The 24,443-nt window shown below is 36.9% G+C and overlaps 1 protein-coding gene across 5 annotated transcripts in view; it reads left to right on the plus strand.

Annotated features, from left to right (window-relative positions):
• Positions 1 to 24,443, plus strand: part of LOC131431618 (serine proteinase stubble) — a 409,964-nt gene that overhangs the window by 50,346 nt on the left and 335,175 nt on the right. For 4 of the 5 annotated variants that reach the window (XR_009229703.1, XM_058597443.1, XM_058597444.1 and 1 more), the window contains exon 3: positions 21,986 to 22,021. The exons of the other annotated variant lie outside the window; for it this stretch is intronic. The gene's annotated coding sequence lies outside the window, so the exon portion shown is untranslated. The remainder of the gene's footprint in view (positions 1 to 21,985; positions 22,022 to 24,443) is intronic. 5 annotated transcript variants of the gene reach the window in all.

Here is a 24,443-nt window from a genome sequence, read left to right on the forward strand (position 1 = left end):
AGTGCCCGGAACAGTTGTATTTTCAGGTAAAAGCTTTGCATAGTTTAACTCTGTAACCAACCTCCTATCGACCGGAGATTGTAAATTGATGCCTTTCTTTTTATCAAACGGTAAAATATGTGTTATGCAATTTACAGCACGTTGTTTTCTAAGGCCGCTGCTGCAGATTTATCTCGGGTATAACTTTTAAGATGTGTGTTTCTGTAGGTACAAACGAGCACTTTAACACATGTTTTGCTCCTTCTAAGTACTCGTAGCAAAACTTGAAAGTAGGCCGGTGTTTTGAAACGAGAAGAACGCTGGTATGAGGTGTTGGTCGCGTTCCGTTCGCACTTTTACCTAACCGCTTGGTATGTGGCGGGTCCGCTCCAGGGCATTTGTTGAAGCAATTTAATGATTAATTTTTATTGGAAGCGACTTCACGCGAAATTGTACGGAACTGTACGGTGTGAAATAGCGATCTTAAATGAATATCTACAAACACACACGTCGTAGTGTGGCGGCTTTAGTTCAACGATCAGGCTCGACTGGCACCTTGCGGTTCCAAATAGCGACTCCTTCGAAGCTAACCAAAGCTCCCCTCCGTGATCTCCGGATGTATCTCATAAACGTGTTTCTCTGAACTGGAAGGTCAGAATGGTGAGGTAATATTAATGCTTTTGATTAACCTCTGCTATGCTTTTAATTCGGGCAAACAGTTCGACGTAGCAGGAAATCATTTACTCTAATAATCATTTTCTCTTGTTATGGTAATGAGGATGAAAGTTGTCGACATAACTATTGCACAAGTGAAGTTTGTCAGACTAAAAAGACATGCTTGCCGGAGAATTACTCTGTGCATCTTCCATGGCAGTGCTTCTCGCTACGTGCGTGTTACATTAGCCTTATGAAACCGCAGTCACTTTCCTCGAATGCAAAGCAGCGAACTGTGAATTGAATTATGCAATTGTGTTTTGTCACATCGCACAGTATGCGACTCGACTGGTTTTCGTTTGTCGATTCGCTGAAACAGAAAGTATTACCGCTAAACGGTGACGACGATTTACTTATTTTCGTTGACTCCGAAATGATGTGAGAATGTAATATTTGATATGATTTTCAATGAAAATATATGTATAATCTCTCTACATATGACTGTTTTTTTATTATAGAGGTTTTAATTGAAAAGTCACTCACTTCTTCGGGCGCGAAAAACTTTCTGATCCTGGGTTGCGGGGGTAGGAATCGAACCCAGATCGGCTGCGTTAAATGCGTCGACTATTCCCCATCACGCTATACCCGTCCTCTGAATCTGACTTAAATTGATCAGATTCATGTAAATCAAATCATGAATTGTTCGATAAATTCTCGTGATTTTACACCTTATAATATGCACATGAATGGAGCGTCGTATTTTACACAAATTTATATTCAAGAACATGTACAATTGTGTGATTCGAAAACTACATGGCTTGAAATCAAATGAAATAAAAAAACAAAAGATCGATAACAACAGCGCGGCTTGAACCGAGACACATTAGATCACAAAGCACTAAGTTAATCGACTGAGCCACAGAAGCACATATCTGCTTGATGAATAATTGATAAATATAAATCCATATAGCGGCAGTTGGTAGCCGAGTGCAAGTTACACTCGGAGCCTGTAAAATTCTGTACGAACGGAATATAACGTCATTTGACATGTTAAGTAGTTATGAATTGTATCGTTTGTAGAATTATGCCACCTGTAAAATTCATAACTACTTTCTGTGTATAGTTTTCCAAATAAATTTACTTCAACACCAAGAGAAATATTGTACAAATCGAATACAATATGCACTTTAAAAAAAATTGAATTTTGCAGGTGACTTAATCCCTCATACGATGTAATTCATAAAGACCTAATTTGTCAAATGACGGAAAATTTTATTTGTAATGACTTAATGTTAGATGAGCTTGAATTTTACTGGTTTCGACTGTAACTTGCGTTCTAATAGCAGGTGCGACTGTATGAATTTAAATGCACCTTTTACCGGCCATGCAGATGCATGCTTCTGTGGCTCAGTCGATTATCAGACGAACTTGCGATCCAATGATTCTCGGTTCAAGTCGCGGTGGGTTGCTACAAAATTAATTGTTTATTTACTACTTAAAAATTAACTCGAAACAGAAAAACGTATGAGGTTGGTTAATCTGTTGAATTTGAGCAGAGGTCATTGACGTCACTGTGTTGATCATAATGAATACTGATGGCTTCCAAAGGCAATAGAATTGCTAGGATAACCGACTTTTGACGCCAACCCTAGTCGGCATTTCCACTCGACAATGTAAGAAAATGTTTGTGTGACATTTTCATAATTTGCTCGGAGAATGCTAAGCCGACTTTAGTAACCTTGAGCTCGTTTGAAGGCATTATTGCGTTTTGAATCAAGTTCGAAGATCAATTAGCTATCACTTTCGATTCCAGAGCCATAGAGGCATTGGTGACGTAACCGACAAAACGAATTTTTTTCTCTGTTCATTTTTTTCGGAAATGGTTGAACTGATTTATGCAAGCTATGGCCCATTTGAAAGTTGCTTTTGAGTTGTGGATCACATTTCAAGATAAAATGGCTATCATATCTGGTCCCGGAGACATAACGATATGTGACATAACCGACAAAACGTAATTATTCTCATCGCTCAATTTTATCAATATGGATAAACCGATTTTCACAAGCTGAGGTTTATTTGAAAGCTATTATTGAATCATACATCAAGATCGGAGAATTGCAGATACTTCCAGTTCCGAAGATATAATCGTATAACTGACGTAACCGACAAATCGCGTTTTCTCCGCATTTTTTTCAGAAAGTTATCAATGATAAAGTTCGATTGTATTATTGATGATACTTTTTGTTTCGACAAAGCAAAGTCTTGGCATTACATTTCTTTTGTGGAATTCGGCCTTTCTGTTTCAACAGACTTCGTAGCCGATTCTTAGTGTACAGAATCATTGCATGGCTAGTACTATGGATCCTACTGGCACTAAGAATCCTTCCTTTGTTTCAAAAATTCTGTCCAATATGGGACGTAAGTGTTGCGTCCCAGTTTTGTGAACTAATAACCGAAACAATCTGAATGAAATCTCAAATTGGTAATCTCCAACTTTTTCTATATGAGGAAATAGCTTTTGTCAATTAAAGTATCCTGCATGAGAAACACACTGCACCAATCAATCTAATTGAGCAAAAACTAGGTACATCTGTGAACAGTCAGTACGCAGTTCAGATAGCAGTCATACCAATGAGTAATTCTCCCGTTAGAAAATACTCCGTTTTACCTTTTGTACTTTTTAGCTTTCACCTGGAAGGTGCTACAAAATTTATACCAAATCTAGATATAATAAGAATTTATACCAAATCTAGATATAATTAAAACTTATACCAAATCTAGATATAATAGTGAATCAAAATATATTTATAATTTCTGTAATTTCAACCTTAAACGAGACTAATATTGCAACTTAATTAGTTATAACTAATTGTTAACAGCGTAACAACCTCAGTTATAATTTTGTTTCATAGTTTGTTCTCGAAACGAATAACGCATAATAGTCCATTTTTTTCTTTTTGTGACATTCAGCTAACCAGAGATCATTTGGTAGAAACAGGAAATGAAAATGATAGAATGATAGTAATCAAGGGAGAGCAAGGATGTGAAGAATTCATTACTGAAGGACTCGAACCTGCGTTCTTATACAATCCATGCATACGCGTTTACCATTTTCGCCACCCTGAGCTGTGGTAGACACAGTTCTACCGCAAAACTGGGTTGGTAGGCGTTTATTGAACAACGGTTTAAATCCTAGCCGCCTCACGACCGGTACCATATATCCAAACATCTTTTCTGTTCATCAGACGACAAACACTAGTCTTTTCATTTAAATCCGCTCAAGTCCTGGGTAAGAGAGTGTATTTATAATCGCTTTTTACCTTCTATACTGTGCCAATCGCTACCTGGCTATCATCAGCGTTAACTAAATCATCTTTTTGTGAGTTTAGCATTCATTTGGCTTCTGCAATATCCAGCTCTGTGAGTTCATCATTCAATTTGCTTCTCCAATATATATTTCCACTAAGTAATTGCAAAAATTAAAATTTAAAGAGCTTTATTGAGAAATACCATCGCATACACTTTACATTCTAAACCTCGCCCGTCCGACTACAATTTGTTTACTTCGATCGGACTCGCATTTACAGAGTTGCGTTTTGGCATTTTCGAAACAGTCGAAAATGATTCGTCGAATGGTTCGCCACGAAGGAAAAAAAGTTGTTCGTGGATTTACCTAAAATTTACCTGTAAGATGGGCGAAATGTTTTGAATACAAAGTCAATACTTTAACATAAAAAAATCATATTTCCCAGAAAGTTTAGTGTTTTCGCCATCGAGGAAAACGGAAAATTTCATTCAATAGCCCTGGTACGATTTCGAATAGATCGATAGAAAGGTCAGTACGCTGATTACATTTCAAAAGAATGTTTTAATCTACGGTTGTTATGTATTTACGTGATCAATGTAATTTATACGACAAAACATGAAGTAAACTAACTCGGATAAAATGTTTCAATAAGGTTGGCAAACCTAAGTAGCGTTTTTCTAAGATGAGTCAATTTTGATGATAGCAACCCGTTAAATTTTTAATCAGATTTCAATTTAACTTTTATTACTAATGCGTGAAAGTCGTGCTTTGAATATTTTATTTCATTGTAATACATTCACGATTTGTTGTTTCTGTTTCTTAAGAACTAAAGTAAATATACAGATTTAATTGTAAAATGAACATTAGCCCTGAAAGATAAATTAACGAATATGGATATAAATTGATTCATACACATATTATTTATATTTATGACAGGAAAATAAATCAATTTATACCATTTGTTGGCCTGATTGTCTACAGAAATCGCGCGCTTTTTATCGTTCAAAGCTAACCACACGAAGTTTTTTTTTCTCTCATCTTTACTCCTGCTTCCGTTGGCGTTCAGTTAAAGTTTATTTAATTAACATTTCTTATGGTTGAATCGAATATGGGTTTGGGGAGAAATGAAATCGTTGGCATGAGAGGTCGATCGAATTCATGGCACCATCTGTCGATTGGGTTGTTTTGACCACACAATGGAGCGTAGCCGAGATTTCGGTGGTGTTAGGTGTGTGAAAAAACTGGAATGGATGCGCGGATGATGATCTGGCTGATTTATAGTTCACGATAGCAGGTCAAAATCTGGTGTAATGATGGGATTAGCAGAGGAATAAAGATAGTGTTTGTATGGGAGGACTCTACGTATCAATCATGCCTCTCACTATGCCGAGATGGAATATATGGTCCATCTCCAACCGCTACTACATTATTCACTGTGAATTTACCGGGAGGATCCATTGTTGATAATGTTAGGGGTGTAATAGAAACTTCTAATCCTAATAACCTACAAACACATCAACAATTTAGAAATTTAAACAAAAGCTTGCAGATCACTAGCGCCATACACTTAATCGAATTCAAAAGTTTGATCAGCATCTGTGCGAACTTTCGATAAACTCAATAGAAGATTGATTGTTCGATATTTTGAAAATTCGAATATTATAAATTGAGCGACGCAAGTTGACATACCTGGATGTCAAAGTGATTGATGATTGGAATCAAAAAAGTTATCATACGCTCATTTAACGTAACTCATGAGCTTTATATTTAAATTCTAGTATCGGTTTGAGCGAATTTTGTTCAAACCATGAGTATTATCGAATTTGATTAGAAAGATTAGAGTTTTCAAACAGTTGAGTGAAAATAGTATATCTACCGCCACGGTGAATCGATCTTTAACAGAAATTTGAGTAAAAATCACAATTTCCGAAATATTCGTTTGATTATTACCGAATTCTAGCTAATTCAAAATGTTATGATGAAATAAAAGTTCTGTAAAATGCAGTCATATATTTTCTTCGATTTTAGACAATAAACTTCAAATACGTTTTTCTAGGCAGCACGTTTTACAAGTCTGTGCCCATCGTCATTTGCAAACTATACTTCACCAAATATTTTCAAATTTTGCACACACTTTCTACATATAAAATATCCAATCCAAACGACAAGCACTAATCAATAACAAATTTTCAAAGAATACAAGTATAATTACTAATTATTAAAGCCCAAACACCTCTCGATTGTTTTAAACCTAACAGAAGGAGAAATTGAATGCCATTTCAGATAGCGCACTAGATGCTACGGTCTGACATCATTTTCTGTTCGTACCGGTCGCTAAATCTATCAATTACCAAACAGTAGTGAAAAATGGCACGCTAGTTACACGTAATCATACACTTACGCTTCTAAAACTCAGACAAAATACCTTTATTAGGTTTAATTCATTTATCACGTTTTGAGTGCGACTGGCAGCCATAATTTCTCCTACTTGGCGGCTATCTCTTATTTTCCTACCATACAAATCTAAACAACCAACGATTGGTATGCGGGCTAACAGTGACTACTGGAGAAAGACCTCCGATATCTCTGCTGGAACGACTACGGGCAGAAATTGGCAATCAGCTGTGATGCTGATATTGCTGATGATGATGGCTACGATGATAATGGTGGCGAGACTTTCTTTACGAAAACCCAGTGTGAGGGCCTGCATCAGTTGTGAAGAAACTGAAAAGAATTCATTCACAAATCGCGAGTTCGTATAGATCTCCGTGTACGTGTCTGCGAAAATCTGGTGCCACTTACGATTGGTGGTGCTGCAACGATCAAATTCAACTGAATTCGTGCACCGTTTTATCTAACCACCAGCAATAATGATCATTATCATCTTGGATTCTCCACTCCTTCTCGGGCTGTTTGATTTGGCTGCGACTACGCCACGGTTTTGTGCTATAATATATAGGTAAGTGCAGCTGCATTCAAGCCGGGCAAAGTGGTTAGCGTGCTAGTCTCCTCGTTTCCTAGCCTCATGCCATTTCGGGGGATACATTTAAATTCAATTGTTTCAGCTCACTGGTGTTACTGTTTGGTTTGGTTTGGTCTGTCCGGTAATCCATAAGGCATAAGGAGCGGAAGGTTCCCTGCCCTGGAGCCTCCTACAACGTTTCAGCATACATACCGACATACGTAGAGAGCCATAATTCCATCAGCATACGGAGATAAGTGAACTATGGTGGGTCTTAGCTATAGCTATTGTATTACAATTATGATTGCTCTGAAAAGATTTACAGCCGCGGGGAGTTTATAACTTGCACCAGTACGATTGTGGCGCTTTCCATTTATGAACAATTCAACACATCGAACCAGCATAAGCGAATGTGTTTAATGCTGTATGTAAGGTGCTGTGGAATTGCCGGGAACTCCTTCTGGGGTGTATGATTCAAGATCAGAAGCAAGCCGTACTGCACCTTCCTACTAGATGACGCGTAATGATTATATAACGGTCAATTTGCTAAGCCAAACAAATGTGGGACACCACATTCGGGAGCAGCTTTGAATTGTGATAGGTTATGTATGTTGATTTTGTCTATTGCAATGCGGTTCAGCTTATATAACTTATATATTCATCTGCAATCCTTACTAGCTAACAGTTAAATAATGTTAACATGGGTTCAATTTACTTATGTTATGTGAATAGTGCTTTCTGTCGTTTAGTGCAATCTGCATAAGTTCCGTTGCTAACAGACTCCGTTCATCACAGTATAATAAAGCATTGCCAAAATAACATCAGAAGTTGATATTTACAGGGAAAAGGGGAACAAAGCGGGTTTTTTTATATCTCTTTTGGTTTATGGAACCAGCTACCGAAAAATTCTGAAATTTTGTTTTGAAACACCCTTGAACTTTACTATGCATTTTCGCCAATTTTCTTGTAGAAGTAGGGTAAGGGGTTCGGTTGCTGGCACCTCACCGTCACTTTTAACAAGCAGATGCGTCATTCCGATAAATGTCATGTGTGTGTAATAGTAGCACGTTCTTTTTGTGCCGAATAACAAAGCAAACAGACGCTTGTACTTTTTGCTGCGCTAAAAACAAATTTGAATTACGTGAAAATCAATACAAAAGTTTTTTTGACTTCTTTATAGTATCATAAATTGAGGAACATCAATCGGAAAGGTAAGTGGATCGAAAATTTATGAGGAGAAATCGATTTACATCGTGATTTAATACCGCATGCTGTCAAAATTTTCGCAAAGTTTGTTTTCATCATTTTCAAAATGTCTACCGAGTTCGGATACCGGCATCCCATTTTTTTCGATAAATCGTGAAAAATTGTCAGTGATATGCCATATATTCAACACATCTGAGCTGAACTGAAGTAGATTGCCCGTAATTGCACTTCGTGATTGGAAATGTACAATGAACCAAGAAAATGAAGCTTGGGAAAAGTAAATCATTTTCACTGTGCATACCCACTCACTCCTAACTTTTTATTAAATGATCTATAACGACGCTGGCTACGACCAAAGGCTGTGCTACTGAGGGAAACGAAGGAATGTTAGTCCGATACTCGTTGTTTCTAGAGACCGCGGGTACCACTGTATCTCCACGAGCATCACGGGATAGGAGATTTGTTAGTAGGGAGGGAAAGAGATCCGGATATGTTTTGGTAAACAATATGATCTCAACAAAACCTGATTTTCGATACTCAGGAGAAATATAATAAGTAAGAAAAATATAAAATATCTCCAAGGAACGATCTCACCAGTATCCCTTTTCTCCTGCTCGCCCTGCTGTCAGCAACGCGAGATGAAACACGACCACTGAAAGAATAAAATAAAATCACTCGCGAATGGGTCCGCTGCAAACCAACCCTAGACCTTCAGTCTGAATGACGCGATCGACTAGAAAACTTTCAGACATTCCATAGAAATTCGACAACACCGACAATGACATGCAGGAGGCGCTTCGATCGGTTAACAGGTTGACATCGTTGAAATTTGGGGCGGTAAATTCTCGGTTTCCGCCGCTTGAGCATCTTTAGTATCGCGGATCAATATTATTCAATAAATAGCACTCTCACTACTAAACACACATTTGCCACACCTGCACTATCACTCAAAATAACTATTTCAACCAAATTTTTAGCTATACGTATCAAACAACACATTGAAATTATATTTTTTGGAGAGCAGCACCAATACACCGCATCGCACTCCCAGTGATGCCAACTTTCCCTATGCCATATATTCAACACATCTGCCATATAAGTAAAAAGTTTTGTTCTCTTGTTCTGTTAGCCATGGGGACTCTCAACAAATCGTCCAAGTCAAGCAAAATGAATTTTAATGCGCTGGCTTAGTGGATAAGAAGCCAGTGCGGTGCTTAGTTGATAAGAAGCCAATGAATTCGACTGCAATAACGTATTCAATCCCACGAAGCCGGTGGAAGACCGGCCGAATCAACACAAATGGCGCCACTATCTAAATCATCGGCCAAGAGAGCCAAGACGAAGCCACCATCAGACAATAAAGGCTTTTGTCCAAAACTCCTCCGAAAAGAATGAATTCCGTTTTTTCTTTGAATAATTGCAGTCTTTACTTATATTTTTCCATTTTTAGCGAAATTTCTTGGGGTGCCGGTAACCGAACACATTTTTGGAAATGACCAAAACTTATCACTTCACTAAATTGATAATACATTTTTTTCAATCGAATGAATCAACTGTGTTTCTTAATCATTTGTTTGCTAGGGACTTAAGCTTTCCATTGATGTATATATGTTCGAATAGTGTGCACTTAGTCAGAAGTTATAAGCTTAAAATAAAAAGGTGTCGGTAAGTGAACACTCTCCCGTATTATAACACATGGATCAATAAGTCCCGAGACTAACAATGGAAACAACATTTTTTTTGCAAAATTTTTTTTACTCATCAACATCACCTTTTAGGGTGATACAATGGTTCAAACGTTTTTCCAATTTTTCAATACCATGTTTATAAAAAAAAATTATCTTTCGCTTCAAAATAAGCTTCAGTTTCAGCGATGACCTCCTCATTTGAGCCAAATCTTTTTCCCTTGAGCATTTTTTTAAGATCAGCAAAGAGCCAGTAGTCACTGGGGGCTAAGTCTGGCAAGTATGGGGGGTGGGGAAGCAGATCAAAGCCCAATTCGTTCAATATAAACTGCACCTGAATCATCGACTCGTTGCTGTTTTTGTTCCATCGAAAGCAATCGCGGCACCCACTTGGAAAAAACTTTTTTCATGCTCAATTTTCCATGAAGGATAGTAAATACACTTCCATATGATATCTGTGTCATCTCAGCAATCTCACGGAGCTTCACTTTACGATCTTTCATTATAATTTTTGTCACTTCACTCACATTTTCCGGTGTAACGGCTTCCACAGGTCTACCCGAGCGTTCTGCGTCATTTGTGTCGGTACGACCACGTTTAAACTCGGCGAACCACCGACAAATCGTTGCTTTTGATGGACAAGAGTCCGGATAACATTTTTCAATCCATTGTTTCGCTTGCACGGTGTTTTTACCCATTAAAAAAAATGTTTTATCAAAACACGAAACTCGGTTTTTTCAGAACTACAAAACGACTTTACTCCAACCTCGATAACTCAGCTGTTTCTGGTCGGATCGACTTAAAATTTTGACCCGTTTCAAGCAAAGGTTAGTACTCTAGAAAGACGTGGTTACTGGTTTACTACGAGCGCCATCACTGCTTTAGTCTCGGGACTTATTGATCCATGTGTTATTTATGGCATTAATTATACAATCCTTGTAATTTAATTCACTTTATATCCATTATTATCTTTTTTAATTATTTATTTTTCGACAGGATGGTATGAAAAAGTTAATTTTCTGCTCGATGTAATCTGTGAACCGTTTTTATCAAAATTAAATAAATTCACGCTTTAGAGGGAGGGGGTGATTTAAAAAAATGCGTCAAACATGCGTGCATTTGGCAAAATGTTACACAACGGAAGTTTTTTTTGACTGCCAAAGCAAGTAGTATAATATTTTAGTATGCTATTGTATTTGATTAAAATCCGACTTCGGATTCCGAAGATTTGAGTCGACTAGAAATACCCATTTGGCACACAACATCAGAGGGGATAGATCTAAATGCACCAAATTGTTTCGGTTCGTAGGTCTTGGTGACTTATTGAGACTCCTTTGTTTTTCAATTACCGCTTCCAGAAGTCTCAAGTAGCACACGTTTTTACTCTACAATGACAGTAACTTATATGAAACGAATAAATTGAAGCCTTAGCAACTTGCATTATAACTGCTGTTCTCAGTAACGAATATTTGATTTGCAAATCAGTCTCATTGAAACAGAGAAATTTACGTTTGTGTCAAGTTACAGTTTGTTGATATTTTTTTCCATTCAACATTTATGTACAAAAGTTGTCATCCGATTACCTAATCAAAAATTTATAATTCTAGCTTGTTAAGTCCGGAGCTACCTCGTTTTGATTAGGTCGTTTGGCATAATACCGTTTGGCATAATGCCGTTTGGCATGAAGCCATTTAGCAATGGCTATTTGACCTAACAGTCATTTCTTTCAGAAGTTACAAGAAAAAAATTATTTGAATGGTTTTGCCCTTTAATATGTTGCACTTTACTTGATGAAGATAAAGGATTGTATTTTAAAACGTTGACTATACACAAAATAATGCAGGGAAACTTTTCGATAAGAAAATTATATTTAAATTCGAAAAGATTGTAAAAGCATCGTTAAACTTTTTGGTGGACAGAATATTGGTCATACCTACATGTACAAAAGGGAAATGTTTCGGTTGTCCGAAACTTTTGGTGCAAAGCTATCAGAGATGTTATTATCAACGTGTGTAGGGTTTTTTCCTAACTTTAATATAACTTCTCTGCTTTGTCCAGGATACAAAGGATATAAAGGTTTCTGTGACTTTTAATTTTGTTCAAAATCTAAATTTGTCGGCACGTGATCTTGCGAAGAAACTAAAACTACAGATAAGCAGTGATGTCCGAGCTCAGCACACGAGATGACCTATACATGCAGTATGTGCGTATTAAGCTCATGTGCTGTGCTTTTCAAACCAGACTCATGAGCGTGTGCTATTTGTGTAGTCCACCTTCGGCACTTTCGGCACGTCAGAATAGACATAGCACTTTTAGTGTAAAATAAGTGCGTTGCAAATAGCAATTACTTTACGTCTGCTTAGCGGATTATGTTGGTCCGCGAGGTGGCATTAGTAGATCAACATAATCTGCTACCGACAAAAATCGATGCAATCTTCAATTGAATCGATTCGCTCTCTGTATTAGTTGGTAAGTTAGTATATAAGTTCCTTTTCCCCATTACACAATACAAGTAGGTTTAAAATTTTCCGTACACAAAAATCTCAGAATTGCGGAAGCATATGATGTCCTCATGGTAACAACCAAATCATATATATATATATATATATATATATATATATATATATATATATATATATATATATATATATATATATATATATATATATATATATATATATATATATATATATATATATATATATATATATATATATATATATATATATATATATATATATATATATATATATATATATATATATAATAGGGCTGAAAAGTCACCACTTGTGACTGAACACCCAATTTAAATATTAATAATTTAATTTAAACTCATATTCCAAAAAATAGTTATTAAAAAAAACATAATCTGCTAATGCACTGATGAGCTGAATGCGAAACGTAAATGATTCAAACTAGTCATGTGCACTTTAGCACAAACCGGAACCCAAGAGATTCCAAACCCCCAAATGAGTGCTAAGGAGCTTTTCACCAATTTTATGCAAACATTTTTTTGTACTATACTGTACTATACTATTTACACCGTAATGCGAATAAACGTCGATGCCGAGCAATTCCAAAAAACATTTTCGAGTATTTCGGGACAAATTTCCGAAGTAATGTTTGATTTGCTTTCTTACCATACCTAACAGCTATATTAATTGGGTGTCCTTCGCTGTATCAATCATATGTATATATCTAACTCGGTCTATGGCTGCTCGTCGCCAGCCACTGAATACATGGATACTTTGTAGATCGCCCACCACTTAATCGATTCACCCTGCTCGCAGCGCTCCTCTTCTACTTGTCTCAACCGGATGGATCAAATTCAAGAAACCTTTTTCACTGGACTGCCGTCTGGCATACTAAAGATAGCTGATTCTCCAAGAAGCTGTTGTTTGATTTAGCAGACCATGTGTAGTTGGGGTTGAAAATCTAAAAGTACGCGTATCAGAGGCCACGACTCTCCAGCTCTGTATTGGAATGATTTGGCCTCTTGTCACTATGCGAAATCCGTTCTAATGGTATAAGATGTCGAACACGTGCCAAATAGTCAATCCACCAATCTGTTCAGAACTTCAACCAATAGAGAAATACTGGGCTCTGTTTAGGCGGAAACTTTTCGAAACTAAAAAGCAAAGTCTTGACTTTTCGAAACATTCCTTTTGTTGAATTTGGCCTTTCTGTTTCAACAGACTTCGCTGCCGATTCTTAGCGTACAGAATAATTGCATGGCTAGTACTACGATCCTACTGACACTATGAATCCTTCCAGGTCGGGACTCGAACATATGACAACTAGCTTGTAAGACCAGCGCCGTATGCATTGAACCGCCAACACGGCAATAAAGCAAAAAGCAACACCGGTGATTTCACGAGAAGATGGAAAATCATCACCTCAGGCGTATCTGAGTACACTGTGTAAAACCACAGGAAGTTCGAAAATTTTACAGAAAGAAGTATAAGTAAATAAAGAAATTAGGTTGAAGTTTTGTTATCGTTTAAAAAGTGTGCACTAAAGAAACAACACATGTTTTAATAATATATATTACTTTCAGAAAGTGCATAGATTATTCCGTTTATAGTTCCACTCTATCTTGAGTCTTCATAAAGAGATAAAATAAACTTTATTTGATTATAGAATATTATTTTTGCGTCTAGAAGCATCCATTATCACTTCTTCGGCTGTACCGAGAGGAGTCGCTGTTATCCTAGGCAAAACTCACCCACTAAGGTTAAAGCAGATGTAAATAATTCCGTCTCACTATCGAAAATCAGGAATGGTAAATTTCTATTACACGTTTCTTGTTTCCTTTGAACGAATAACCAAAGATTAATTCTGGTGGAAGGTTAAATTTTGTTTCTAGCCCTTAGAATATATTAGAAAGTATGTCAGTAATTCTGTCAGAATCAAAAAATTTATGCATTACATCACACCAAGCTTCCTGATTAGCGGTTCCATCCAATTGAACAGGCCGTTGAATGAGTATGCACCGTTTCGCCGGGCTACAACCTAGCAGTTACGCTGCACCGCAGAGATAGAGAGAGGAAGAGAGACAGGATACCTCCCGTAATAGATATTCAATGATCGGGCGGAGATTATTGCACGACGGACACATCCGAGCTAACGGTTTTCGTTAACTGGTTCCATGAGCAGAGCTCGCGAAATGGAATGAGCGAAAACAAAACCCGCGTTCCATGTGGACGCCTGGGACCGGGTGGTTGTTTGGCCTACGATTTTGCCCTGCAATGTTGTAACCACTGACCGATAAAAACTATAATAGACGCAAATATACGAAAACATGCTTGGACAAGACGATTTACGATGAAGGGTTCTCGCGGCAAGTAGTGAGCAAGCACACAGTGAGCCTGAACTTTCGCTTTCATTCTTGGTGTACAAGTAATCGTGGTTCACTCCACCATATAAACCAATATGAATAGAAGAAGACCGTCACCGTATGCAGGTCTTTGGAGCATCGACAGTAACATGGAATGTTTCGGACCTGTCTAGGTAAATTGGGTAAGCAATGTGCTCTGGTGCCGCCAAGCGGCTAGGTCTATATATTAAGTATGAACAGCCATGTCTTATCTCCCAGGGTGTACATGGAAAGTACTTTGCAGCGAAATAAAGGAATAAGCGAACCGTACCGGTTGCGACGGGGTATTCTTGATTCTTGACCATCTGTGTGCGCAGTCGGTATTGTTTTTGTAATTACAATGTTGGTATGTGGTCGGCTTCCACGGGGTCTCAAAGGGGAATTGGTCGCTGGAACGTTTTACCTAGATTTGCTCATGCTGCCGGTTTTAGTGGGACGCGCCAGTGAACTCTGCATGCCGGCGCGCAACCGTGTGGAATAAAGCCAGTTAGCGTGGAAAGCCGCATCGGCCAGATAAATAATGGGCAATTGGATAAACCTGTTCTGAAATCAATTGTATAATCGCCAAGTCGTTTATCCCAGTTTTATTTCCACCGACCACTTATGATGTTCGTTTGCAGGAAGCCACAGTAGAAGCACTGAAATGCTGTTCAGTAACTGACCGTGTCGGAATCAATTATCAGGCTGCGAGCCTCCGGTTTCGAAGGAACATTTTCTTTTAGTTTCGTCACGATTTGCGCCGTACTTTTTGATCAATTGTTTGTCCATGTACTTAAAAATCGTCGTGGCCGTTCAATGAATAAATAAAAAGAATAAGGATTTTCTATAAATTGTTCTATCCACGATTTTGATAGTTTGTGTATATCTCGTATATATGTGTTGTTTTGTGCTATTTCGCTTAAGTTCCTAATACGATAAGTGAGTTCAGCAGAAATAAACTAGCGCAGTAATCGTTGTAATTTTCAAAGAGGAAAAGCTAAAAGTGACACTTATTAAACATCCCTCTAGCGTTCATTAGAGACAACCTTCTGATGTGTTAGTTGATGTGCTTTCAGTAACGCTTCTTTTGGAAAATTAGAAACAATGGAGAAAAAAGTATATCGTACGTGGATCAAACACTGTTTTTAAAGGAAAATAAAATCTGTGGTAGCAAAGAGGTCAGCATTAGTCGGGCTCTGCTCCAATAAAATCAACAACTATTAACTGGTATGCTAAATTAAAGCGCAATCGTTTAAATTACGATAATGCATCACGCTCTGCTGATATTGTAAAGATTCTAGATAAAGGCTAAATTCAATGAAATGAATTTAGAATTTCTACCGCATCCACCATATTTGCCAGATTCAGCCCCTACCTTGCATGCTGGAAGAAAATGTGCATCGCATGAAGAAGCAATCGCTAAGTGGTGTTGAAATGTCAGAGCGCCGTTGGAATAATCGTTTCAACTATTTATTGGGGTTTGTGCTAAGACATGAATCAGCTTTGAATTCAATTTTAACCTCATCACCAGAGCTTAAAATTGTCACGCATTCTCTATGAAAGAAACCATTCCAACAGTCTCATTTTCAATGTTTTACTGTCTCATTCGTAAATGACCGACACCAGAACAAGCGAAGAGAGACATTATTGCCAACGTCACTCTTTCCTCTGTGACAAGACGAAACCAAACTAACGTCTTCAGGTAGCAACAACAGAATTTCAATTCTCATTCTTTCATCGGATGTATTGAAAATCTGTGACGCTTGGCAATAAAAAGTTACTAAAATATGGCAAATCGAAGTAATTACATCCCATAACTTCTTTGGAAACCAAAACTACTACAAATTCGAGCACCAACAGTTAAAACTTATTGTGAAACCTTTTTCTGTCGTTTTCAATTCTCACAGCTTTGGTTGAATATCGACACTGCATACTATGGGATTTTCACTGAAAACTGCAAATGACTGAAAGGGCAAATGAAAGAAAAAACTACAAGGATCAGCCCCATGGGGTTGTTCGAGCCATTTATGTAGATCAAGGCAAATAAAATTTCTAATGATCGACAATTATGAGTCCGCAAATGCACGAGAGTCTGCTTAGATTGATCTTTATTAGGAACTACCACCGAACACGCGAACCCAGAATATAGACTCTATTTGTCGTGATTTGTATTTGTTTTGTAGCCGACAAAATTACATCAATAGCCCAAATGTATGCAATTATATGTTTGTACACGCTTGCGATACGGATATCGATATTTAAGCTTCTCTTCGCCAAGCTTATGTTCAAGTTTTGTATGCAAGCAGTAATTTTTATAGCGTTTCTCTACCATTACTACCATTCTGCGATTTCGGTTGAAGCGATAAAGTATTTCTCATTATCAATCGAGTTCATCTTATATAAATTAGAAATTAATCATGCACTCAAAATTTACCCTGGGGTAGTTGTCAATTTCTCAGGCGAAACGACTTATGGGATTTCATCCAATCTTGCATGACACAAAATCAGAGCATACCAATTGAAGCTTCAAATCGTTTTATGACACTTTTTGCCTTGCTGTGCAGCAACAACCTACCTCTAGCATGCTACACGTCGGACTGAAACGTTAGCTATAATTTTGCTTATATTTATAGCTTCGCGTGCTTCCAACAGCTTCGCTTTTGCGATTTTTTTGAGCAATCAGAGCGATGCTTTCCCTTTGATACATCGCTTACTCCTTCAAAACCGTCGACTATGGCAGGGAAATCCGGTATGCCGGAGATTTTTTGCAGACAATAAAGGACACTGCTAGCTATTAATCAACATTTCAATGATATACAATTGAAAATACATGGCTATGAACATTCAAATCAATACGTAGAAATATTTCCAATCAAATGGTGACATAATATTAATAATTGATACAAAATTGACTGAGCTGTAATTGTTCAAAACCTGATCACATTTCTACGTGTATTTTTCTTGAGTTCCACATTGAAACACTATTTTGAAACTACTGTCCCGCTTATGTCATTGACTGGACATAGATTTCGTTCTCATAGTTTGCAAGCGAAGCTGACAGTGACAGTAAGTTCTTGTCATTTTCGTCTATTTTTAAGTCAATGAAAATGACTTTTATTAGCTCTGCTCATCACTATCAACGAGCAACATGAAATGAATGAAACAGTGAAATGAGAGTTTTGCGGAAAGCTATCGTTCAGAGGAAGGACTCGAACCTTCACCGATGCTTTACCAACAACGCTTCTCTGGAACATGTGCATGGAACACTCTCCAAAGCGCAACAGATGAAGTACCGCTGAACTTGAGAACAATATTGCACGCAAGCCGACTAAATACTCTACTACTGCCCAAACTGCTGGTTGACCTCTTTTTAAAAATTAAAACTCGGGCACTAACACTTCTCACGCTTATCTATAGAAGGACCCTTTGGGATTTTTTAATTTTGTTTTTTGCTTTATGTTGCTGTTAAGAAATCCGAAAGCGTCCTGCTGGTGAACTGTGGGGAAAGTGGAATTGGATGGGACAGTTATCCGAGTGTTAGTCTTCGAAAAGAGTGATTAGTAGAGCATCTCTACGGTAAAGAGAAGGATGTTTTTCGGAGTCCTCGAGTATCTCAAGACGATACTTTCTCGCAAAAAATTCATTTTTCGCTGTTTCATTAGTTTTCATCTTCTCTCTGTTGCTCTTTCGTAGTTATGGTTATAAAATTGTATTGCTTTTCAAGAGGAATACATTGATGAAAATTAAAACGATGAAACGAAATTTGGAAAAAAATCGACTTGTTACCCTTGTAGAGTGTTGAATGTGAGAGCATGACTTTAATAAGTAGAAACATTTTCATAAATGTATAAAATAAGATGTACTAGATTCAATCCCTAATTATGTGGCTTTCTGGTCTATAACCATTTCGACTGATTCTCAACAAGGAATGTAATTTTTAAACGATTTGAGAGAATCAACAATCTTTTTTCACATTATTTTCACGAAAAAATTCTGTTCAAACTGATAAGCAGCGGAAAAAACAGAGGTTTATTTATCATGAAACTTAAAATGCTCACAGATTGTTTTTATTATTCTTACAATAAAATTTTTATTTTGAAATGTATCAATGTAATTTACCATATGTATAACACATAAAACATTTTTTATTTGATTATCGAGTTGTAGTACACACATAAAATCTGCTTTTTGGATTTAACACGAGGATCTTTTTTGAAGGTGTAATTTTAGGTGCCTTTTTGGTAATTTGTGGTTTGGTAATCTTCTCTTAACTGACCCTTGAGGAGTGACAAACGAGGTATCTTCACTATTTCCGTCAGAGTCAGATTCCTCTGGCTCCGCAAGATTTGAAAAACCGTTTTCGGTTTCCAAATGTGGGAGATCAATGATCGTTTTAAGCATTTCTGCTTATGTGCGCTTAGACCGTGCTTTTAAAGAAAGCTTAATTTTGTATTTACGCAACTTAAATGCTGCGCATACTGAAAGATCATGAGGACTCCCCCCACAATAAACACATTTTTCAATATCTTTATCGCAAAGATTATCCTTATGAGGCCATTGACATTTTATATCAGGTGTACAACTTTGCTTCCGCCGTTTACCGATAGGTGGCTGTACCGGCTGAGGTTGGTTAAAATACGATAATGCCTTTAAAGTGAGTGTGTACAGTGCCTAACGAATTGTCATCGCCGTTTCAGTGACAGTTGTTCTTGTTTTCATATTATTCGCGCTCGAAAATGTCTGTTTATGTGCCCAATTCTCGCCATTTGCGGGAAGTTTGACTTTTCTGTTACAATTCGAGAAAAAAGCAACTGAAGCGCATCGAATGCTTTCAGAAACTTACGGTGATGCTGCTCTGAGTAAAAGAACGTCGGGAGTGGTTTCAACGTTTTAAAAATGGTGATTTCGATGTCGAAGACAAACATGATGGTGGAAAAGAAAAAAACCTTCAAAGATGAATAACAATGTACTACAAGCTCTTAAAACCGATGAAACCATCACAGGAGATCGCTACCGAACGCAAATGATGCGCCTTAGTCGCGCGCTAAAAGAAAAGCGGCCACAGTATCAAGAGCGACATGGCAAAGTCATCATCCAACACGACAATGCTCGGCCTCACGTCGCAAAAATGGTCAAAAAGTACCTGGAAACGCTGAAATGGGAAGTCTTGCCCCACCCGCCGTATTCCCCAGATGTCGCCCCTTCTGACTTCCACCTATTCCGTTCGATGGCATACGGCCTGGAAGATCAACATTTTCAATCTTTCGAAGAGTTGGAAAAATGGATTGCTTCATGGATAGAGTCAAAAAAGGACTCCTTTTTTTCGAGCCGGGAACCGAAAATTTCCGGAAAGATGGGAAAAAGTTGTCGCTAGCGACGGACAATACTTTGAATAATACATCTGTAAGCACTTTTTCACAATAAAGCTTCAAATTTTGGAAAAAACGGCGGAAGAAAAGTTGTACACCTAATACATTTAAATTTGTTACGACAATAAGTAGCTGTATGTCCGAATTTTTAACAGTTCGTGAAATTCATAACATGCGGTACGAGAAGCAGAACAAGAAGACGAATTTTATCGATAAACAAATGGCTAGGCAACACAGATCCGGCATATGTTACTCGAAACGAATCTGAGGGATGATAAGACTTAATTCTATCGGCAATAGATGCTGAGTACAAATGCTTGCACTCGAGTATCCTAAATCCCTCAAGCATGGAGTTTTTAAAACGACCAACTCCATTTTTAAGTAAATCATCGGCTGTCAGACTTGCTTCAGTGACAACACCGTCAATTTCCACCTCCTTCGATGGAATGTAAGCTTTATATTCAACAGCAAATAATTTACAGCAGATATTACTACATCTGCTGAAGCTGACGTAAACTAGCACCAAAAATGTCATATTTGTACAGTAAATCAGACACCTTCATTGTAGTATATTTTCAAATGACGACACATGTAAATTTACGTCTCAGTAGTATTGTATCTCTCGTCCAGCAGGAAACAACAATTGTAAATGGTTACTTATTTATCATTCCGGAGTACCGATTCATATAATAATATTGATGTACACAGAAAGAAATAATGAAATGTAAAATTATAGAAACTTAGAATAGACATCGGTTGAATCGAAAGTTTGGTTGAAAACCATCAACGATGCAAAACTAAATTGGATTGCATTGAATTTTCAATATATGACCCTGAATCTTTCAATCAAAGCTTAGTTTTGCGATTAAGTTATATTGAAACGCACAGTATTGTAAAGTAACTTTATGTTTAATTTCCTGATCCTAGTATCCTAATATTTTTATCTGTGTAATACCTGAATTTGGAAATACACTTGCATAATAATTCTAACATAATATTAGCTCTTCGTAAGGTCTATGATGCATGCGAAAAGCGCTTTGCTTTGCCTGAGTGGGTTGATTTCAAATTTTGGGTAATCTGTTGGTTTGCGAAGACTTGTGGGATATTCAACCAAAAATGCGGCTCAACACTGAAGAAAATTTCGCACTATAAACAGTTTGAATTTAACACTGATTTTGAAAAAAATATCCACGATTCGGAAGCGTTGTCAAACAATACTGAGTAGAGACGTCATTTTACACTGTCAAAAACAAACCTCATAGGAAAAACACCCGTTAGCTTGAAAAATTATCATCTTTCAACAGCACAGCGGAGCGCGAAAGATGAACGGTTACAGCCCTCATTTCTTCTTATTTCTACTTGAATTTATTCTACCATTTTGCATCATTTACAGTTTCTGATTTACAACTATTTGAAGAACTGAAATGCTTTCAAAAATACAAAAATAAATCTTGAATCAAACTAGTTTCTCCTTCCCTGTAAAACGCATAGCTTGCGTACTTAAAATGTGCCACGACTTCTTATCTGTAATGTTGGCAACAATTCAAAACTTTTAATCCGAAATATTGGTAGTGTCGTTAGCTTCACATTGTAATTGACAGGTCGTTTGCTCGTTTGGAACTAGAAGCTGTCATTCCAAACGAACAGCTGTCGTCACTCTGGTTATATGCACTTTACTGACAATGTGTTTGAAATCGAAATCGTAGCAACTTAAGTTGAGTTCTGCTGTAATTAAATAATTATAATTCAATGAATGAATAAACCATTGTTTTGCAATCGACCATAATTACTTAAATTTGACATAAAAGTTTAAAAATTCATGAATTTTATACAATGACTGGAACTAAAACTTGATGGCAAAGTGCAATAAATTTAGTGTCATCTTTGTAAAATATATAGTCTAGATTTAAATATGTATAACTTGGCTCACTAATGTTTAAAAGAATATATTATGTTTTTTATTTTCAGGTGATGATCAGGTCATGAACAGTCCATTTAAAAAAGGTAAATATGCCAATCAGGAAAAGTAATTTTGTCTTTTAGTGTTGAAGATTATTTTCTACTCAATAAAAATAACAGGAATGACTTCTTGTTTGAAAAATACTTATTATTTGCAGGTGAGTTAATTTTTCTGATGATATTGGTAGTTTTTTTTCAAGTTGTAGTGAGTATTTGTGTTAAAAGTTAGTTAGTTACACAGAAAAAAATTATGAATTTTACAGGTGACAGAATTCTACAAACGATATAATTCACAACTATCAAAGACATCATATTAACAAGATATCCAGCTCTCACATTTTCCGAACAAATCATTGGCAACATCCTTTTTTGCGAGCATGTCGCCACCAGGCGAGTCCGCATCGAATCTCATACATAGAAGCAGGGGAGAGAAATGTGAAATTCGTGCGCGCCAAAATAGCAGGGCTGCGCACTCATACAATTGACATGATATGTTGAATGTGATGCCGTGCGATGGCGTTGCTGAACTGAAGATTGATTTCGTTCGAAGCTGACAGGGTCTGCAACTACTTAATTTTTCAAATGACTCAATATTTCACTTGCACAGAATTTTATATGCTCCGAGTGTAATTTGCACTCGGCTACCAAATGCCGCTGTATGGATTTATATTAATCAATTATTCAATGAATAGATATGACCTCTGCGGTTCAGTCGAGTGACTGATGTGCTTGTGATCTAATGTTTCTCGGTTCAGGTCTCGCTGTCATTCGATCCTAATTTAATCCTATTTTCAGGTCTTTCTTCGTAATATCAATCGATTTTCATCGACCGCAATCAGCCTGCTTTCGGTATGCGAGAGAAAGTTTAACCAGAAATACTACTTTTGGTATAAATTAGGGGTAAAACGGTTTAAACAGGCTAGTACTGTCATTTCCATTGTGTTTAATTGGATCACAGATGTTTTGCATGTATTATGAACCAATATTGATAGATCGCATTGGATCTGCTTCAGGATTGTAGATCATATTTCAACTGAATATTATATCAAGAAAAGAAATGGGGTAAAACGGTGCAACGAGTTTTCTGCTGTCAATAAAACTATATGCAATCGATTTGTTAGACTTTTTTACATCGGAAACACTCTATTCGCTCTTCTGCAAGTTCTTCGGTTTCATGTTGTATAGTTAAGCTTGAATACAATGCAGTATAAAAAGGGATCTTGGGGTAAAATGAACATGATAGTGTTTCGTGCGGTCCTTCTAAATACATGGAATCGATTTTACTGACCATTTTACACCAAAAAAGTGCTTTGTGGTCAGCTGTATCATGCCTCCAAAAAATCGTCGCGGTTGTGGTTCATTTTTCCCCACTGTGCAATGGATGATGAGATAAGCCGCGGACAAAGTGACCCCTCGGATGGAAATGGAAACTCATCTCCCCCTAGAAAAAGGGTGACAACGAGATCCACTAGCAAAAAATAAATTGTTAAGTAACAAAAATGTAAGCCAATCGGCCACGTAAAGCTTTTACGGAAAAAGGCCAGAATAAAAATTTTATTATAAAAAAATCCTCATAACTCAAGAACATTTCTATTAAACAAACATCGACAATTACATGTAAGAACGACATAATTATTTTTTGTTTGTATTTGCAGATAAGACTTATCTATAGCTACCAACATTTCATAGTTATATCATGTTACTGTCAGGCTTTCAGTTTCTTTACAATTCCTGCGTAAAAAGTTTGTAACCTCTGAAAAAAGTATTGAGTTAGTTGCAAAACTTCCAATCTACCCCTAAATACGTTTATTCTAGAATACTTTCATGAAGAGATAATTATATGATTTGTGACGTTTGTTGCCGTAAACATTTGAGATGTATGTGAAGCTTTGCTTTTAATTAGTTTACATCAACGCAGTGAATGATAGTACGCTTTGATTTTCCTAGATTTTTACTGCAAAACCTCGAATCTTTGCATGACTAGAACATACAACAACTTTCTTATAAGATCAGCACTCTACGCAAAAAAAAGAACAGTAATTCGTCTAATGACGGAACTGTACAAGAATGACTTAATCTGCGCATCATATGATTCAAAACATTGTAATACACGAATCAAATGATAAATCAACAGTAATATTATGTTATGGTCATTTTTGACGTTCCAATAGGTTGTTTTCAAAAGTAGTAATTTTACACGATGTTATCTGTATGTGTAACCAATTATAAATTTAAATATCGTTCAGCTCTCAGCTGTGGTAGTTTTATATGGTTTTTTCTGCATGGTTCGCGTACGAGCGAACGTTATTCTTAAATGTCTAATTAATTAATTAGTTTATAAAAGCAGTGGAGATATGATCAAAAACGATTTGTATAATTAATTTACATCTCATGTTTCTTCACCGTTTTATGAACCGGGAATTGCAAAAATCATATGAGATTTGGCGCACCTGGTTAGCACTACATT

This window comes from Malaya genurostris, chromosome 2 (assembly GCF_030247185.1).
Source record: "Malaya genurostris strain Urasoe2022 chromosome 2, Malgen_1.1, whole genome shotgun sequence".
Lineage (NCBI taxonomy): Eukaryota > Metazoa > Arthropoda > Insecta > Diptera > Culicidae > Malaya > Malaya genurostris.